Here is a 14,858-nt window from a genome sequence, read left to right on the forward strand (position 1 = left end):
CTCCGTGAACCTGTGCAGAATAAGGCAGAAATCCTCAGAAGGCCTGTTTCTCACATCCCTTCCAGCCAGCATGGAGGATAAAAGCTTTTCACATCCATCACAAGGCCAAACACTGGCTCCACCTCCATTCCTGACCCAAATCCCACAATTAGGGTCTGACAAGCCTGAGATTCTGGGCCCCCCAGGTGCTGGGGACATGAGGTCCAGAACCTCAGGGGGTTAGATCTATTCATCGAGCTCTAGAGGCTTTGAATTGGCTCAGACTTTCTTCTTTTGGCTTCACCAGGTATATGACCATGAGAACAAGATCATTATCCTCAAAATCCACATCTATTTTTCAAAATGCACTTAGATTCTGATGAATTCTTATCACTTGCACTTTTTACCAAGTCACCAGTATCTTGTTTATTTTCCTTCCTCTCTTTTCTTTCCTTTCCTTTTCCTTTCCTTCCTCCCTCCCTTCCTCTCTCCCTCCATTTCTGGAACAGTAAAAAGGAAAGTGGCTTCGTCTCCACTCTGAATACAATCTATGCTTCAGTTGCCCTTACAGAGTCTTATCTAGCCCAGGGGAGGGGAACCTGTAGCCTTAAAGCCACATGTGGCCTTCTAGGTCCTTAAGTGTGGCCTTTTGAACAAATCCAAATTTTACAGAACATATCCTTTTAATTTTTATTATTACACTTTTATTTGTCCTTTATATTTTTATTTTTAAAAATGAATGTATTTAAAATACTACAGAATGAAAATCCTCCAAGATTAACCAGCACAATTAAAAACGAGTAAGCCATAAAGGCTAAATTGATGGCTGCTATGCTCATGATTTAGTTCTCCCTCCCACGCTTGACAAGCACCACTACCACACAAGGCTGGTTGGTGACAGTTTATGGCAGTTGAGTCTGTCACTCTGTTATCAGCTTTTGGCAACAGTGCACTGTATTTGCAGTGGAATTTGTGGGTAGTTGCTCAGCTCAACAAGCTGTCTGCTTAATAGCCTATCATGTCAAGAAGACCAAGAGAACACTGATGGTAGAAAACAGAGGATTCTGTTTAGTGAGGGTTGGGAAAGACAATATTATCTGGTTTCTGCTAAAGATAACGCTTGCTTTGTGAAACTGCAATATCACCATTAAAGAAGTTCAATGCTCATCAGGAACAGACATATTTTAAATTAGAAGGTGAGGCATGGAGATAGTATTGCAGAAATTAAAAGATGAAACGCCAAAGCAAATATGATTCTTTCAAGCAGCAACAAGAGCTGGAAATGATGCCACTGGAGCAACTTATAAAGTTGCTTATATCCTTGGGGGAAGAAAGGGAAACCATTCAGTGATGTAGAAATTGTGAAAGAATGCATTGTCCAAGTTGTAGGATGCTTAGACCCTGATAACATTTCAAAGTACAAACAAATGTCTCTTTCTAGGAGAACCACAATTGATAAGCAGCATGATCAGCTTTCAACTTAATGGAACAACTTCATGCAATATTTCTTTTTTTTTTGAGACAGAACCTCAAGCTGTCCCCCTGGGTAGAGTGCTGTGGCATCACAGCTCACAGCAACCTCCAACTCCTGGGCTCAAGCGAATCTCCTGCCTCCGCCTCCCAAGTAGCTGGGACCACAGGCGCCTGCCACAACTCCGGGCTATTTTTTGGTTGCAGCTGTCATTGTTGTTTGGTGGGCCTGGGCTGGATTCGAACCTGTCACCTTAGGTGTATGTGGCTGGCGCCTTAGCCACTTGAGCCACAGGCGGTGAGCCCGTGCAATATTTCTAAAGTAAAATATATATTATTCAATTGCTTGAATGAATCAACTGATACTACTCACTCAACACTGGTTTTATACTTCACTCAGGTTATAACAGATTTTCTTTGCTATGAAGAGTTACTCAATTTGGTAACTCCTGTGGACAGTATACAGGGAATAGATATCTTCAACAGTTTTCAAGATAAATTTTGTGAATTTGGATTGAATTTGGTAAATTTAGTGAGTGTAGTGCAGAGGCTGCACCTTTCATGACAGGAAAACACGAAAAGTTTATTGCACAAATAAAAAAGTATTAACAGATCCAGATGTGCTCATTTCTTTTCCTTGCATCTTGCATCAGCAAAATCTCTGTGCTGAAGCTACTATTTTAAGTGACACTTTGAAATAACTTATAAGTATTGTTAATTATATTTGTGCAGATGCAACATGGTATTGTCATTTTTCAGCTTTGCAACACAATAAAGTTGAACAGTGAGTATTCAGCATGGATGTACTATATCATTCTAAAGTGCACTGGCTTTTGCAGGAATAGGTATTAGCCAAAATTTTATCTCTGTAAGAACAGATACTAAATTTTATGAAGAACAGTCAGCAGTGTGAATTAGTGAATGAAAGATTTCTATAGGAATGCAGCATATCTTTGTTTTTTTATTTCAGATAAATATGAGGGTACATCTCGGTTACATTGTTTGTGTTTGTTAGGTAAAGTCCAAGTTGTAGTTGTGCCCTTCACCGAGTTGTACCATATATCCTTCTATTGTGCTGGATAGATAAGAGCACACCAACTCCCTCTCCTCGCTGGAGTTTAATTGTATTTTCTCTTCTGTGGGTGTGTAATTGTTCATCTACTGGTTTCATATTAGTATTGAGTACGCTAGATACTTGTTTTTCCATTCTTGTGATACTTTACTAAGAGTAATGTAAGCATCTAACCATCTTGGTTAATACAAAAGATGCAAGTCTCCATCTTTTTATGGGTGAACAGTATTCCATGGTATACACATACCACACCATTCATATCACAATCCATTCATGTGTTGACTCCACATCTTGGTGATTGTGAATTGAACTGTGATAAACATTCTAGTGCAAATGTCCTTATGGTAAAATGATTTTTTTCCTTCTGCATAGCTACCTAGTAATGGGACTGTGGGATCAGATGGAAGGTCTACTTTTAGTTCTTGAGGATTCTCCATACTTCTTTCCAAAGAGGGTGTATTAGCTTGGAAATGCAGCATTTCTGTGTAATATCATCTCAAATCAAAATAACTTGAATATATCTTTTCTTTTTTGAGACAGAGTCTCGTTCTGTCACCCCAGGTAGAGTGTAGTGACATTATCATAACTCATTGCAATCCCAAAGTCCTGGGCTCAGTGATCTTCCTGCCTCAGCCACCCAAGTAGCTGGAACTACAGATGTGAACCACGATGCCTGGGTACTTTTTCTATTTTTAATAGAGACAGGGGTCTTGTTGTTGCTCAGGCTGGTCTTGAACACCTGAGCTCAAGCAATCCTCCACCTCGGCCTCCCAGAGTGCCGGGATTACAGCCATCAGCCACTGTGCCACCCACAACTTGAATATTTCTTTGCAAGGTAAAACTAAGTCTATATATTGCATGTGGTAAAGATCCCAAGCATTTAGAAAAAAGCTATCTTTTTTTCAAACACTACTTCTTCAAAAGGAAATTTCAGATGAACATATTTTCCCAATTGGCAGAAGCCACAGATGAGCAAGATGACATGTGCAAATCATCTGAAAAATACACAGCTGTCATAGACCATGACATGAAAGGTTTATTGCACAAATAAAGAAGTATTAACAGATCCAGATGCGCTCATTTCTTTTCCTTGCATCAGCAAAATCTCTGTGCTGAAATGACTATTTTAAGTGACACTAAAAACTGCCCAATTGAAGAATACAATAAAAGATTCACTGACTTTGAAAATCATGACATCACACCCAAATTAGCATTTCGGCCTCACCTAGTTGATATCACCAAGGCATCTATATAACTACAGATGGAGTCCAATGAGATCTCAGTAGATGACATTTTAAAGTTATTGTTTGATGCTAAGAAAAATCTAATTAAATAAAATATGGAAAATACTCATGCCTTTGGCAACATGCCCCAAATATGCTTTCTTGCTTTTCAACCACTTATTGCTGCGACTTTGATTCTCTTACCTAACCCAAAGGTCACAAATGACTGATACCCATCTAGAGATCAACCAAAATAAAAGCTTTCCAACCAAAAGCAGGCACAACAAAGTCATTAAAAGGTTAGCTTTGGAATTAACAAGTAGTTTTCATTTTGTGCAATATTTACATAGAAGTTAGATTTTTACAAAATAATGTACATTTTAAAGTATCTGTAATTGAAGTTTCTTAAATTAATATGGTCTTCCAACATGGAAGGTGTCTCCACCCCTGGTGTCACCTCTTGGCACCTATCTCTGGGCCCACTTCCTGTCACCCTCCTCAGTACTTGCTCTGTACCAGCAATCTACCCTGGCCTCCATGCCACTCCTCAAATCCAAGCAATGCCCTGCCTCAGGGCCTTTGCCCCTTGCTGTTTCTCTGCCTAGGAAGGGTTTCTCCCAGTCATCTTTATGGTGGCTCCTTCACTTCCTTTAAGTCATTGTTTAGCATTTCACCCTCTATGGGAGGTCTTCCCTGAGCATCCATGCGGGATAGCACTCCCATCCCTTAATTACATCTCTATTTATCCTAACCTGATTTACAGCACTTAGACTGCTACTTCTCTTTCTGTCTCTCAAATACACACACACACACACACACACACACACACACACAGTTGCTTACTGTCTGCTAAATTGCAAACTCCATAAAAAAAGAATGGTTTCTGCTTTTATCACTGCAGCAGTCTGAGTGACAAAAGTAGTGCCTGACATACAGCAGACAACCAGGCACATATTAAATGCATTTCAAGAGCAAGTTTGCACAATGTGAGCTCAAGCACAATCCCATGATGGACCCAGGGTGCTATGTAATGGAGGTTCTCTTTCTCTGCTCTCACAAGACATTAGTTTCAGGTTGGTTCTGAATTCTTTCAACTGCCCAAGCTCCTCCTTTCTTCCCTCCCAGTGAAGCACGGGGAAGTTCAGCCCCATCCCATGATTGTCCATAGTTTATCACGGAGCAGGGTTTGTGCAGTTATGGGGACATTCTGGACCTGGCCTATGTGGAAGGCCCAGGCCCACATGGCTATTGTGTACATGAAATGTGGCGTGACTGAGGATCTGAAGTTTAAATTTTATTTAATTTCAACTTAAGTAGCTACATATAGCTAGATGCTACACCTTTAATGGCTCAGTTCTAGAATCTATGGAGGTCAGAGAAAAGGAACATTCACAGTCTGACCACTCCATGAAATCCACTCCTATCAGGTCATATGGCCTTGTCAACAAAAATGGACAAGGACAGTAAAAGCAAGGACAATTACTGGCCAGGCTCACATTTGAAGCTAGATGCAAAAGCCTAAATACTAAATACTAGCAAATCATTACCTATAAATATTCCTCAAAAAAAAAGAGATAATCAAGTATGATTGATTCCAGGAATGCAAGAATGGGTGATGTTAGGATTATTAATTATTAACATCAATGAATTTGGGAAAATCAAAGAAATAGAAAGGATGTTTCTGAACTTGAAATTTAGAGGTGGTGTTTTATCAGTATTGCCTTTAAAGTTAGAAACAAGATAAAGATGGTGTGGCCACAATGACAGTGTGCCCTGCATTTCCAACTCAGGGAATGCACCTGACCACAGCCCCACCTGCTACCATCAGGGATCCCCGGCAACTTTGGAGCCCAGGCCATACCTCCCACTGCTGCTTCCCACCACTGACTGGCCCCTGACAGACCAGCTCCCAGGAGACAATCAGTTTTGGACACCCTGAGGGCTTTGTTGAACCTTCCTGAGTGCACATTTCCAACAAACCTTCCTCCAGCTCCATTTTTCCCAAACAAGGCAATGTCTCTAAGATGTTTATCAATAATTTATATTTGGCTGGACTAGGTGGCTCACGTCTGTAATCCTAGCACTCTGGGAGGCTCAGGTAGGTGGATTGCTTGAGCTTGGAGTTCTAGACCAGCCTGAGTAAGAACTAGACCCTGTCTCTACTAAAAGTAGAAAAAATAGCAGGGTAGAGTAGTGCACGCCTGTAGTTCCAGCTACTCAGGAGGCTGAGACAGGAGGATTGCTCAAGCCCAAGAGTTTGAGATTCTTGTGAGCTATGACGCCACAACACTCCACCTAGGGCAACAGAGTGAGACTGTCTCAAAAAATAATAGATAGGGGCGGCACCTGTGGCTCAGAGGAGTAGGGTGCCAGTCCCATATGCCGGACATGGCAGGTTCAAACCCAGCCCCAGCTAAAAACTGCAAAAAAATACTAATAATAGTAAATAAATAAAAATAAAATAATTAAATAACACAAGCTACTGACTGGCTATACATTCATCTTTATATTACCAATCCCAAGAACATGAAGGTAACAGATAATGCTATCGAGGAACTACAGGGAAAAAAAATAAAGAACAAAGTGCCTTTGAACAACTGCTCAACTGCTCAAAGGCATGGGAGGTGGAGGGGGAAAGGCATGACTGAAGCCATACTCCTGTCTCTCTGGGCCTTGTCAATTTTGCACACCTCACATAGTTCAGAGTGCTCTGAGCTATTATTCTTTTCTCAGGTGTCAACCAATGAACGTAAGATGAGTAGAAGGAAAAGATATTTTTCCTACAACCTTGTAAGGGAAAATGGACATTTCTGGACCTCACCAAACTCCTTATACAAAGGGAAGGTCAAGCAGGGAGGCTGAGTCACGCAGCGCCCCCTTCCAAAGGAAGAGCTGTTTTACCATTGTGCATTAGCCAGATCGGACAGAAAGGTGAAAGGCCACAGGCGTCCACAAGGACTGCCCCTCAGATCATTCACAAGGAAATTCTTTGCTGGCCTCTAAAACAACAACTTGTCAACTGTAAGTTTAGGTCTGTAGACTAAGCCCAGGTCCTAAAACCAAAATCTGCTCAATTCCACACTAATAATGTTAATTCCAAGCTTATCTCCCCAGGTGTGGAACAGAGACAAGATGAGATCAATCATTCCTACACCCACCCAGAGACGTCTGAATAACTGATTCTTCCTTTACTCCCTCTCTCTCTGCCACCATTCACCTTGTCTTATGTAAAATATAGATTTCCTGGGCACTGACTGAAGTCTCACAAGAACAAGACCATGTCTTACCCTACCTGCACCTCTTCCCACATGCCTCCCCACCCCACTTAAGGAAACGTGTAAATACTAAACCTCCTGAAAACCTCTTGGGATAAAACAGTGACAGATGCATCCATGGCTGTTTTTCCTGGACATATCCTAAAGATGGCTTAATAGACCTTGACTGATTGAGATCCTCACATCAGTCACTCATTTGAGGTTGTCAACCTACACTAAATCAGATGCTGCCTCTATTCAGCATTGTTATGGGGGTCCTGTCAATACATGTTTACAAGAGAAAGAGATTGTGTAAACATTGGAAAAGAAGAAACAAAACTGCAATGTGTGCAGATCAGGACACTTCACTTAGGGAATCCAAGACAATGACAGATCTGTGGTCCCAACCCCCTCCCCCAGGCCATGGACCAGTACTGGTCCGTGGCCTGTTAGGAAGGGGCCCCACAGCAGGTGAGCAGAGGGTGAGCAAGCCAAGCTTCATCTGTATTTACAGCTATTCCCTCACATGGCATCACTGAGCTCTGCCTCCTGTCAGATCCCCACACCCACCATGATATAGGCTCTATATCATGGATATTTTTGCTGATGTTCGAATTAGTATCAAACATGTCCATTATCAATATTGTTTTGAGAAGCTGCAGCCAATTAAGATAAGACATATGACAATGGGAATCTCTAGAGCAATAAAAAGGGGCAAAAAAAATGTATGTTTCTATGTTGCTGGGACTCAGAACATTAACTAAAAACATGGCACTTGGAGATCACTCTGAGATAGCACAGGTGGTGGACTTTGGCCACTTTCCTGAGCCTTGAGCCAAAGCTTAAGTATGCCTACAATACTGAACAAAGATCTTGAAAATGATTATCATCCAGCTTCAAAAGTTGGGTGTGCTTTCTTTAACAGGAGTTGGCAACCATTGGATCAGGGCCTGCCAGCCCTAGTCAAAGCTAACACAAACTGGCTGTTGCCAAAATGAAGTCCAAAGTTGACTGCTCTTCAAACTTTTCCCACATTTTAAGGCTAAAAATCATGTCCAAGGCTGGAGATTTAACATGTTAATGAGACATGCAGCATACGAGGCAGTGTAACTGCCACACGGGCAGCCACCAACAAAACCTTACCTCTCCACACTGTGACCTCAATGCTGGTGCTAAACTTTCTCTCTGTTTACCCTTTAAAAGTTTCCAGCCCTTTCTTTGGAGAGCCAGTTTGGTTGCTTATTAACCAGAACTGTTCCCCTTTTGTTTGAGCAAAAGCTCCAATAAAGCCTTACCTGTTAAATTTCTTTCTCACTCTCATGCCAATTTCTACTGACTTGGGAACCTGGATCCATGAGATTTGCAACAAGGCTCTGACTTCTCCCCCATTGCTGTGTGAGAGCTAGCGAGAAAGGAATTCTCTGACCCACCTCGTGTGACAGGTGTCTTGTGCTATCTTTTTTTTTTTTTTGAGACAGAGCCTCAAGCTGTCCTCCTGGGTAGAGTGCCATGGCGTCACAGCTCACAGCAACCTCCAACTCCTGGGCTTAAGCGAGTCTCCTGCCTCAGCCTCCCAAGTAGCTGGGACCACAGGCACCTGCCACAACGCCTGGCTATTTTTTGGTTGCAACTGGCATTGTTGTTTGGTGGGCCCAGGTTGGATTTGAACCTGCCACCTTAGGTGTATGTGGCTGATGCCTTAGCCACTTGAGCCACAGGCACCGAGCTGTCTTGTGCTATCTATACCTGAAAGAAGGGAATGTTACACAGAGAGGTCAAGAAGAACCCCAAAATATTGGCCTTGCTAAGTAACTTCCAAGTTATTAACATTAGATCATATTTTTTTTTGTCCAATCATACTTGTACATGCCTTTTCTCCTTCATCAAACCTACGAATAAAAATACAGATAGCTAGGTGCAGTGTCATGTGCCTCCTAGCACACTTACATAAGATATCTGGAGTAGTCAGATTCATAGAGACAGTAAGTGGAATGGTGGTTTCCAGGAGCTTGGATGAGGGAGGAGTGGAGGGTTATTATTTAATGGGTGCAGAATTTCGATATGCAAGATGTAAACAGTTCTGGAGATGGAGAGTGGTGACAGTCCACAACAACGTAAATGTGCTTAATGCCACTCAAATGTATACTGAACAAGGGTTAAGATGGCGAATTTTATGCTATGTGTAATTTACTACAATTTTAAGAGGACATACCTAGAAGGGTATGATCCAGACAATGCATAGGTTTTCACTGAAGTATGTATCTTTTCCACCTAGGACAGAGAATCTGTCATCCTGCCAGCTCGTGTTTCCCAGGCCATACTACAGTACATTCAAATTTGATTTCTATGAGGCAGAATAAAACCGACAGAGCTATCTCACTACAAAATGCTAAGACATAAATTGACAATGGTCTCTAAAAAGAAAACTACTGGCCAATTAACACTTATAAATACCAATGCAAGGGCACTGTTAAGACAGCTAACTGAGGAGGCATCATGTGGAGATGGCTCCAACACCTTGGGTTCCTCCCTAAGCAAATCAAAACCCAAGTCAATGTAAACAGTAAAATGAAACTTAATCTTAACCAATCAGAAAGTTCCAATTAACCTTCAACCAGAGATTCTCCACTTTAACTAACCCAATGTATTTTCCTTGTCTTGCTTCCAAGAATATCTTATAAAAGTTTTCTCTCTTGCCCTGTTCCCCAAAGAGGAGCACTGAACCACAATTGATTACAACTTTAATGTGCCTGAATTTATCTTTTAACAGCACCCAGCAGCCATGAAAGTAAAAACACAGTATGACTAAGGGAGAAATGTTACTAATGCAAGATGGTCAAATATGAGCAAATCAATTCAGCACATGTGATAACACTGACCACGTCATTTAATAAGAGAAAAGAGGGAAAACAGAAAGAAGCATCTCACATAATCATTTCCTGAAAGGAGAACATATGTGAAGGAATCATACCCTCAATAATCTGAAATTTGGAAAAAGGTGTCTTAACAAAACTATTCATATCTGGTTTATTTGCAGTTTAGTGAATTTGAAAAACTATAAGAGAATTTAAATGAACTGTAATCCATTCATATAATGAAATATCAGTATGTTAAATGATAAATGTATTTCAAATGAGAATTTGATAGGCTATTAGTTTTTTAAGCATAAAAAATTTACTATGTACTATGTTTGACTATATTAAGATACACATGCTCCAAATTAGCCTTAAGTAAAAACGGGTGATGTTACTGCGGCAGTTTTGCACTCTCCCCTGCACGCGGGGCTGTGGACATTCTTACCATGCTCACACAGCCCTTTCAACTGGCTATTTTATATTTATCTCCCTTTGGTGTCGGGGGTAAGGGGAGAGGTACAATGGGAAATGTACTTAAGATATGTGTCAAGTCAGAAATGTTAAATGATATAAAAACATGGAAAAACAAAAAGAAAATGGAGTTAAATGACCATCAGATCACCACCCAGGACTGCAAATTTTAAGCTTACGATAGTAACTCGAACAAGCTAATGTTAAACAGTGCTTAACATCAGCTTCCAACCACTACTTTATTTAACCATCACACACATTCCACATTCTAGTGGAATGACAGGTTCATTGCCATGTCCTTCAGCTTCTAGAACAGAATCTGTCATATAGTAGGAATTCAATACAGTTCAAACTTGTTCAATATAGGTTTCAACCACATAGGCCCATTTATATGCAGATTTTCTTTCACCTCTGACCCCTCAACCACCAGGCAAGACCAACCCCTCCTCCTCCTTTACTATGATCTGCTTCCACTTAAAGAATGGTAAACATATTTTATCTTCCTTACAATTTTCTTAATAACATTCTTTTCTCTAGCTTATATTATTATAAGAAAACAGTACATAATGCATATAATATATAAAATAACGTATTACTCAACTGTTATCCACAAAGCTTCTGGTCAATAGTAATCTACTAGTGATTAAACTTTAGGGAATCAAAATCTATTATGTGGATTTTCAACCATGGGGCAGGAGCAGGAGTTGGCACCCCATCCCCGTGCTAAACATTTAAGAGTTGACTGGACACATTTGCTGAATAAGTGAATGTAATCTGGAGGTTGTAAATCCTAGTCAGATAAAAGTCAATTCAAACTCTTTAGCTCAATGAAAAACAAACAGTTCCTTTATTGACTGGACTTTATCTGTTTCGGAGAGTCACGCTCTCATAATTCCCATAATTAAATTCTCATAAATTAAAAACAATTTATTAGGCTTAAGTTGAGTTACAGAGAACTTGATTTGGCTTTTGGTTCCACATTAATCACTCATTAAATAGAAAGCATGAGATATAGAGGAGGGACAGCTGGCAAGTAGGGGGTGGAACTCATTTGTTTATTAAGTTCTTATCACGTTCCAGCATCTTACTGGGTGTGAGAATTTGGTTGCCTCATTATTCAGTCACTGAAAAACAAAATAGCAACATTTTAAGTTATCCAACCAAAGGAAAATTCCATTGAATGAAAACAGTCCCATACAGTAGTGTCAAAAGAAAGAAATGATCTCCATACAGTAATGGATTTATCTTAATAACAAAGCAATTTAGAACTCATGAGGCAGGAGAACCCTGCCCAGAAGCATCAAAACAGACTTAGGAAGTCCAGGAATGAGCAGTGCAAAAGATGAGACCTAGAGACGCATGGGGATAAAGCCTGGAGAAGACGGGGAACTAGTCTGTGAAGCAGACAGAAAACCAAGCGTCGACTGCCCAGAATGGAGAGTTGGTTTGCTTGAAGAACTAGAAGTTCCCATCTTGTGAGAGTTTAGATTTTGAAAAGGAATTACATCTCTTGCTTTAAGTCCCATTTCAGTATGTGGTCAGAAACTCTCCTGACGTGCCTGGCTCTCTACCTGTTGGTTTGTTTTTTTTTTAACTGTAGGACCTCACTGGTATTATCTGAGTCACAGCATATTGGGACAAGTTTTTATCCCTTATTCTTTTTTGTAATTTTCTCTGTCTCAATATTATTGTGTTCTTGTCTCTATCATTATTTTTCATAACACATAATCCAATTACATTTTACTTGCTTTAAATATAATATTCTGTATTTTTAAAATGAAACAAATCACATTTCAGTCATATTTTTAAAAGACAAAGGAAAAATCAGATATCCATGCCTTAAGAAGAGAAGCTGATCTGGCCGGGATGTTTTATATTCTGCAGTAGGGTTCCGGTCAAATGGATGAGGCTTTTGGAATAAACTGGGATTTTGGCCTTATCACTTACTGGCTGAGTGGACATTCTACTTAAGCCTCAGTTTCCACATCCATAAAATGAGTATACTGACAGAATTTATCTCTGGAGGTGTTTAGGAGAAAGTCTTGTCTGCTGTTATTAAGCCCTCAGGATGCAAACTCCTGGTTCTTCAACTCAACAATGCAACCAACCACTCTCACCTTGAAAGACTGCCTTTCTGTGGAAAATTGTATGAAATAAACCTACCTCAGGATGTGTACCCCAAGGACGTTTTAAGAAGGCAACGGGTTATAATTAAGGATAATAAATAACCATTTAAAAGGAGAAACCAGGTCTTAAGACAATGCAAGGAAGAAGTGCTGGGGTGGGGGGTAATGTCTCGGAACAGACCTGGGATTCCAGAGGATAAGAGAAAGACCCTGAAGCAACTCAACAAATATTACATCAACATAAGGAGTACTCAGAGCCTCCGAGAAGAGCCTCACTTAGGGGCCGGTTGCAGCCACTTCCAGACACAGCTGGGAACGCAGAGTCACGGGAGGGCCCTCCAGGAACTCGGCTGGAAGAGTCCAAAATGGCGGGCAGCCGTTGCACACTGTGGCCCCAGCACTTCCTGGAAAGCCGGAAGTCTGTGTCGTTCCGGCTCTGCTGCTTGCTAGAAGGGTGTTCTTTAGTTCCGCTGAACGTGGCCCAGGCCCTCAAGGGCCCACATACTGAGCCCTGAGTCCATGAATGATCGCTGTAGGCTTGGCTGTGTTGGCCCTGGAAGGCCCAGAAGGCTGGGGAGCCAGGAAGTGGCATGATGGTGTTTAGGCGAGGTGAAATCTGCTCCTTTCTCCTAGGGCCACAGGCAGAAAATCTGTATAAAGCTCTTTACTAACCAGAGCTTTAGTTAAAGGAAAAGGTTAAGGAAATGGTTGGTCTATAGGGGCAAGTATCTCCACCATGGCCTTGGTCTCAGCCTTTTGTCATGAGGTTTTCTTACCATTTAGGAGCAACACAAGATATGACATAAAGTCTCCACGGGCCGGGGTTGGTGGCACATACCTGTAATCGTATCAGTTTGGGAAGTCCAGGCGGGAGGATCACTTGAACTCAGGAGATGGAGACCAGCTTGAGCAAGAACAACACCCCTTCTCTGCTAAAAATAGAAAAGTAAGCCTGTCTTTGTGAGGTGTGCCTATAGTCCTAGCTACTTGGGAGCATGAGGCAGGAGGATCACTTGAGCCCAGGAATTTGAGGTTGCAGTCAGCTACAATGACACCACTGTGCTCTACTTGGGGCAACAGAGTGAGATTCTGTATCAAAAGAAAGAAATGGGGTGGTGCCCCATATGCTGGAGGTGGCGGGTTCAAACCCAGCCCTGGCCAAAAAAAAAAGAAAGAAATATATAAAGTCACACAGATCTGTGCTTAAACCCTAGCTATGTCTCTTCCTACCTGTGTGATATTAGTAAGTTAATGAAGTTCTCTAAACCTCTTATTTCATCTCTAAAATGCAGAAAATAATTGTGCTTGTTTTAGAGTTACGATGAGAAAATGTATACACCACAGTACAGAGCCTAGTGCACCATAAGTGCTTAATTTACACATATGCTTTTAATATTATGTTAATTAATGCAAATGCTCTTCTACTTTGCTTCAGTTTGTCCCAGTGGTCTAATGGGAACCTCTTGGCAAACCAGCTAGACTGAAACAGATTCATCACAGGTTGAAAACTGTTTTAAGGTAGTATAAATAATTTGGCTCATGTTACCTTAAAAAGGACAAAATAACAATGTAAGGCGGATTGTCACCATAGTCTAGGGTCTTTATGTACATGAAAGGATTTCTGGAGGAAGAGGCATCAAAATGAAACACTGAAGGCTAAGCAAGAGTTAGCCCAAGAATAGGGTGACTAGATTTTAACATTTGTAAAGCAGAACAACATGGGAGGGGCGGGACAGGGGATGGGGCAGGGCGGGGCCTGACAACAATGCAAACTTTGATAAGCAGTTCTCGATAATCACTTCTCAACAATTATTTGTTATTATTACAGTTTAACATTATAAAATTAACAAAAATAATATAAAACTCATATTCTGGCGAAATAGCCACATGGCAGCCGAAAACCAAATATTCCCTTCCTGCCCCACCTTCGTGTATTCTTTCCAAAAACTGGACTTTTTTTAAACACCACGGGACACAGGACAAATTGTTAAAAAGTGAGACTGTCCAGCCAAAAGAGGGACGTCTGGTCACCCTACCCAAGAAGAATGAACGTTTCAGGCAAGTGAAACATGTGAGAAAGCCCTGGGATGAACTGGATCATGTAGGTTTGGGTAACTGTTTGAACCAACAGATTGACAAAGAAAAGGCAAGAAGTTGGCGGTGCCTGTGGCTCAGTGAGTAGGGCACCAGCCCCATATACCAAGGGTGGTAGGTTCGAACCCGGCCCTGGTCAAACTGCAACAAGAAAATAGCTGGGTGTTGTGGCGGGCATCTGTGGTCCCAGCTACTTGAGAGGTTGAGGCAAGCGAATCGCCTAAGCCCAAGAGCTAGAGGTTGCTGTGAGCTATGACGCCATAACACTCTATGGAGGGTGACAAAATGAGAATCTGTCTCTTAAAAAAAAAAAA

The sequence above is a fragment of the Otolemur garnettii genome, unplaced genomic scaffold, assembly GCF_000181295.1.
Source record: "Otolemur garnettii isolate 467f Iridium unplaced genomic scaffold, OtoGar3 scaffold00292, whole genome shotgun sequence".
In the NCBI taxonomy this organism is placed as follows: Eukaryota; Metazoa; Chordata; class Mammalia; order Primates; family Galagidae; genus Otolemur; species Otolemur garnettii.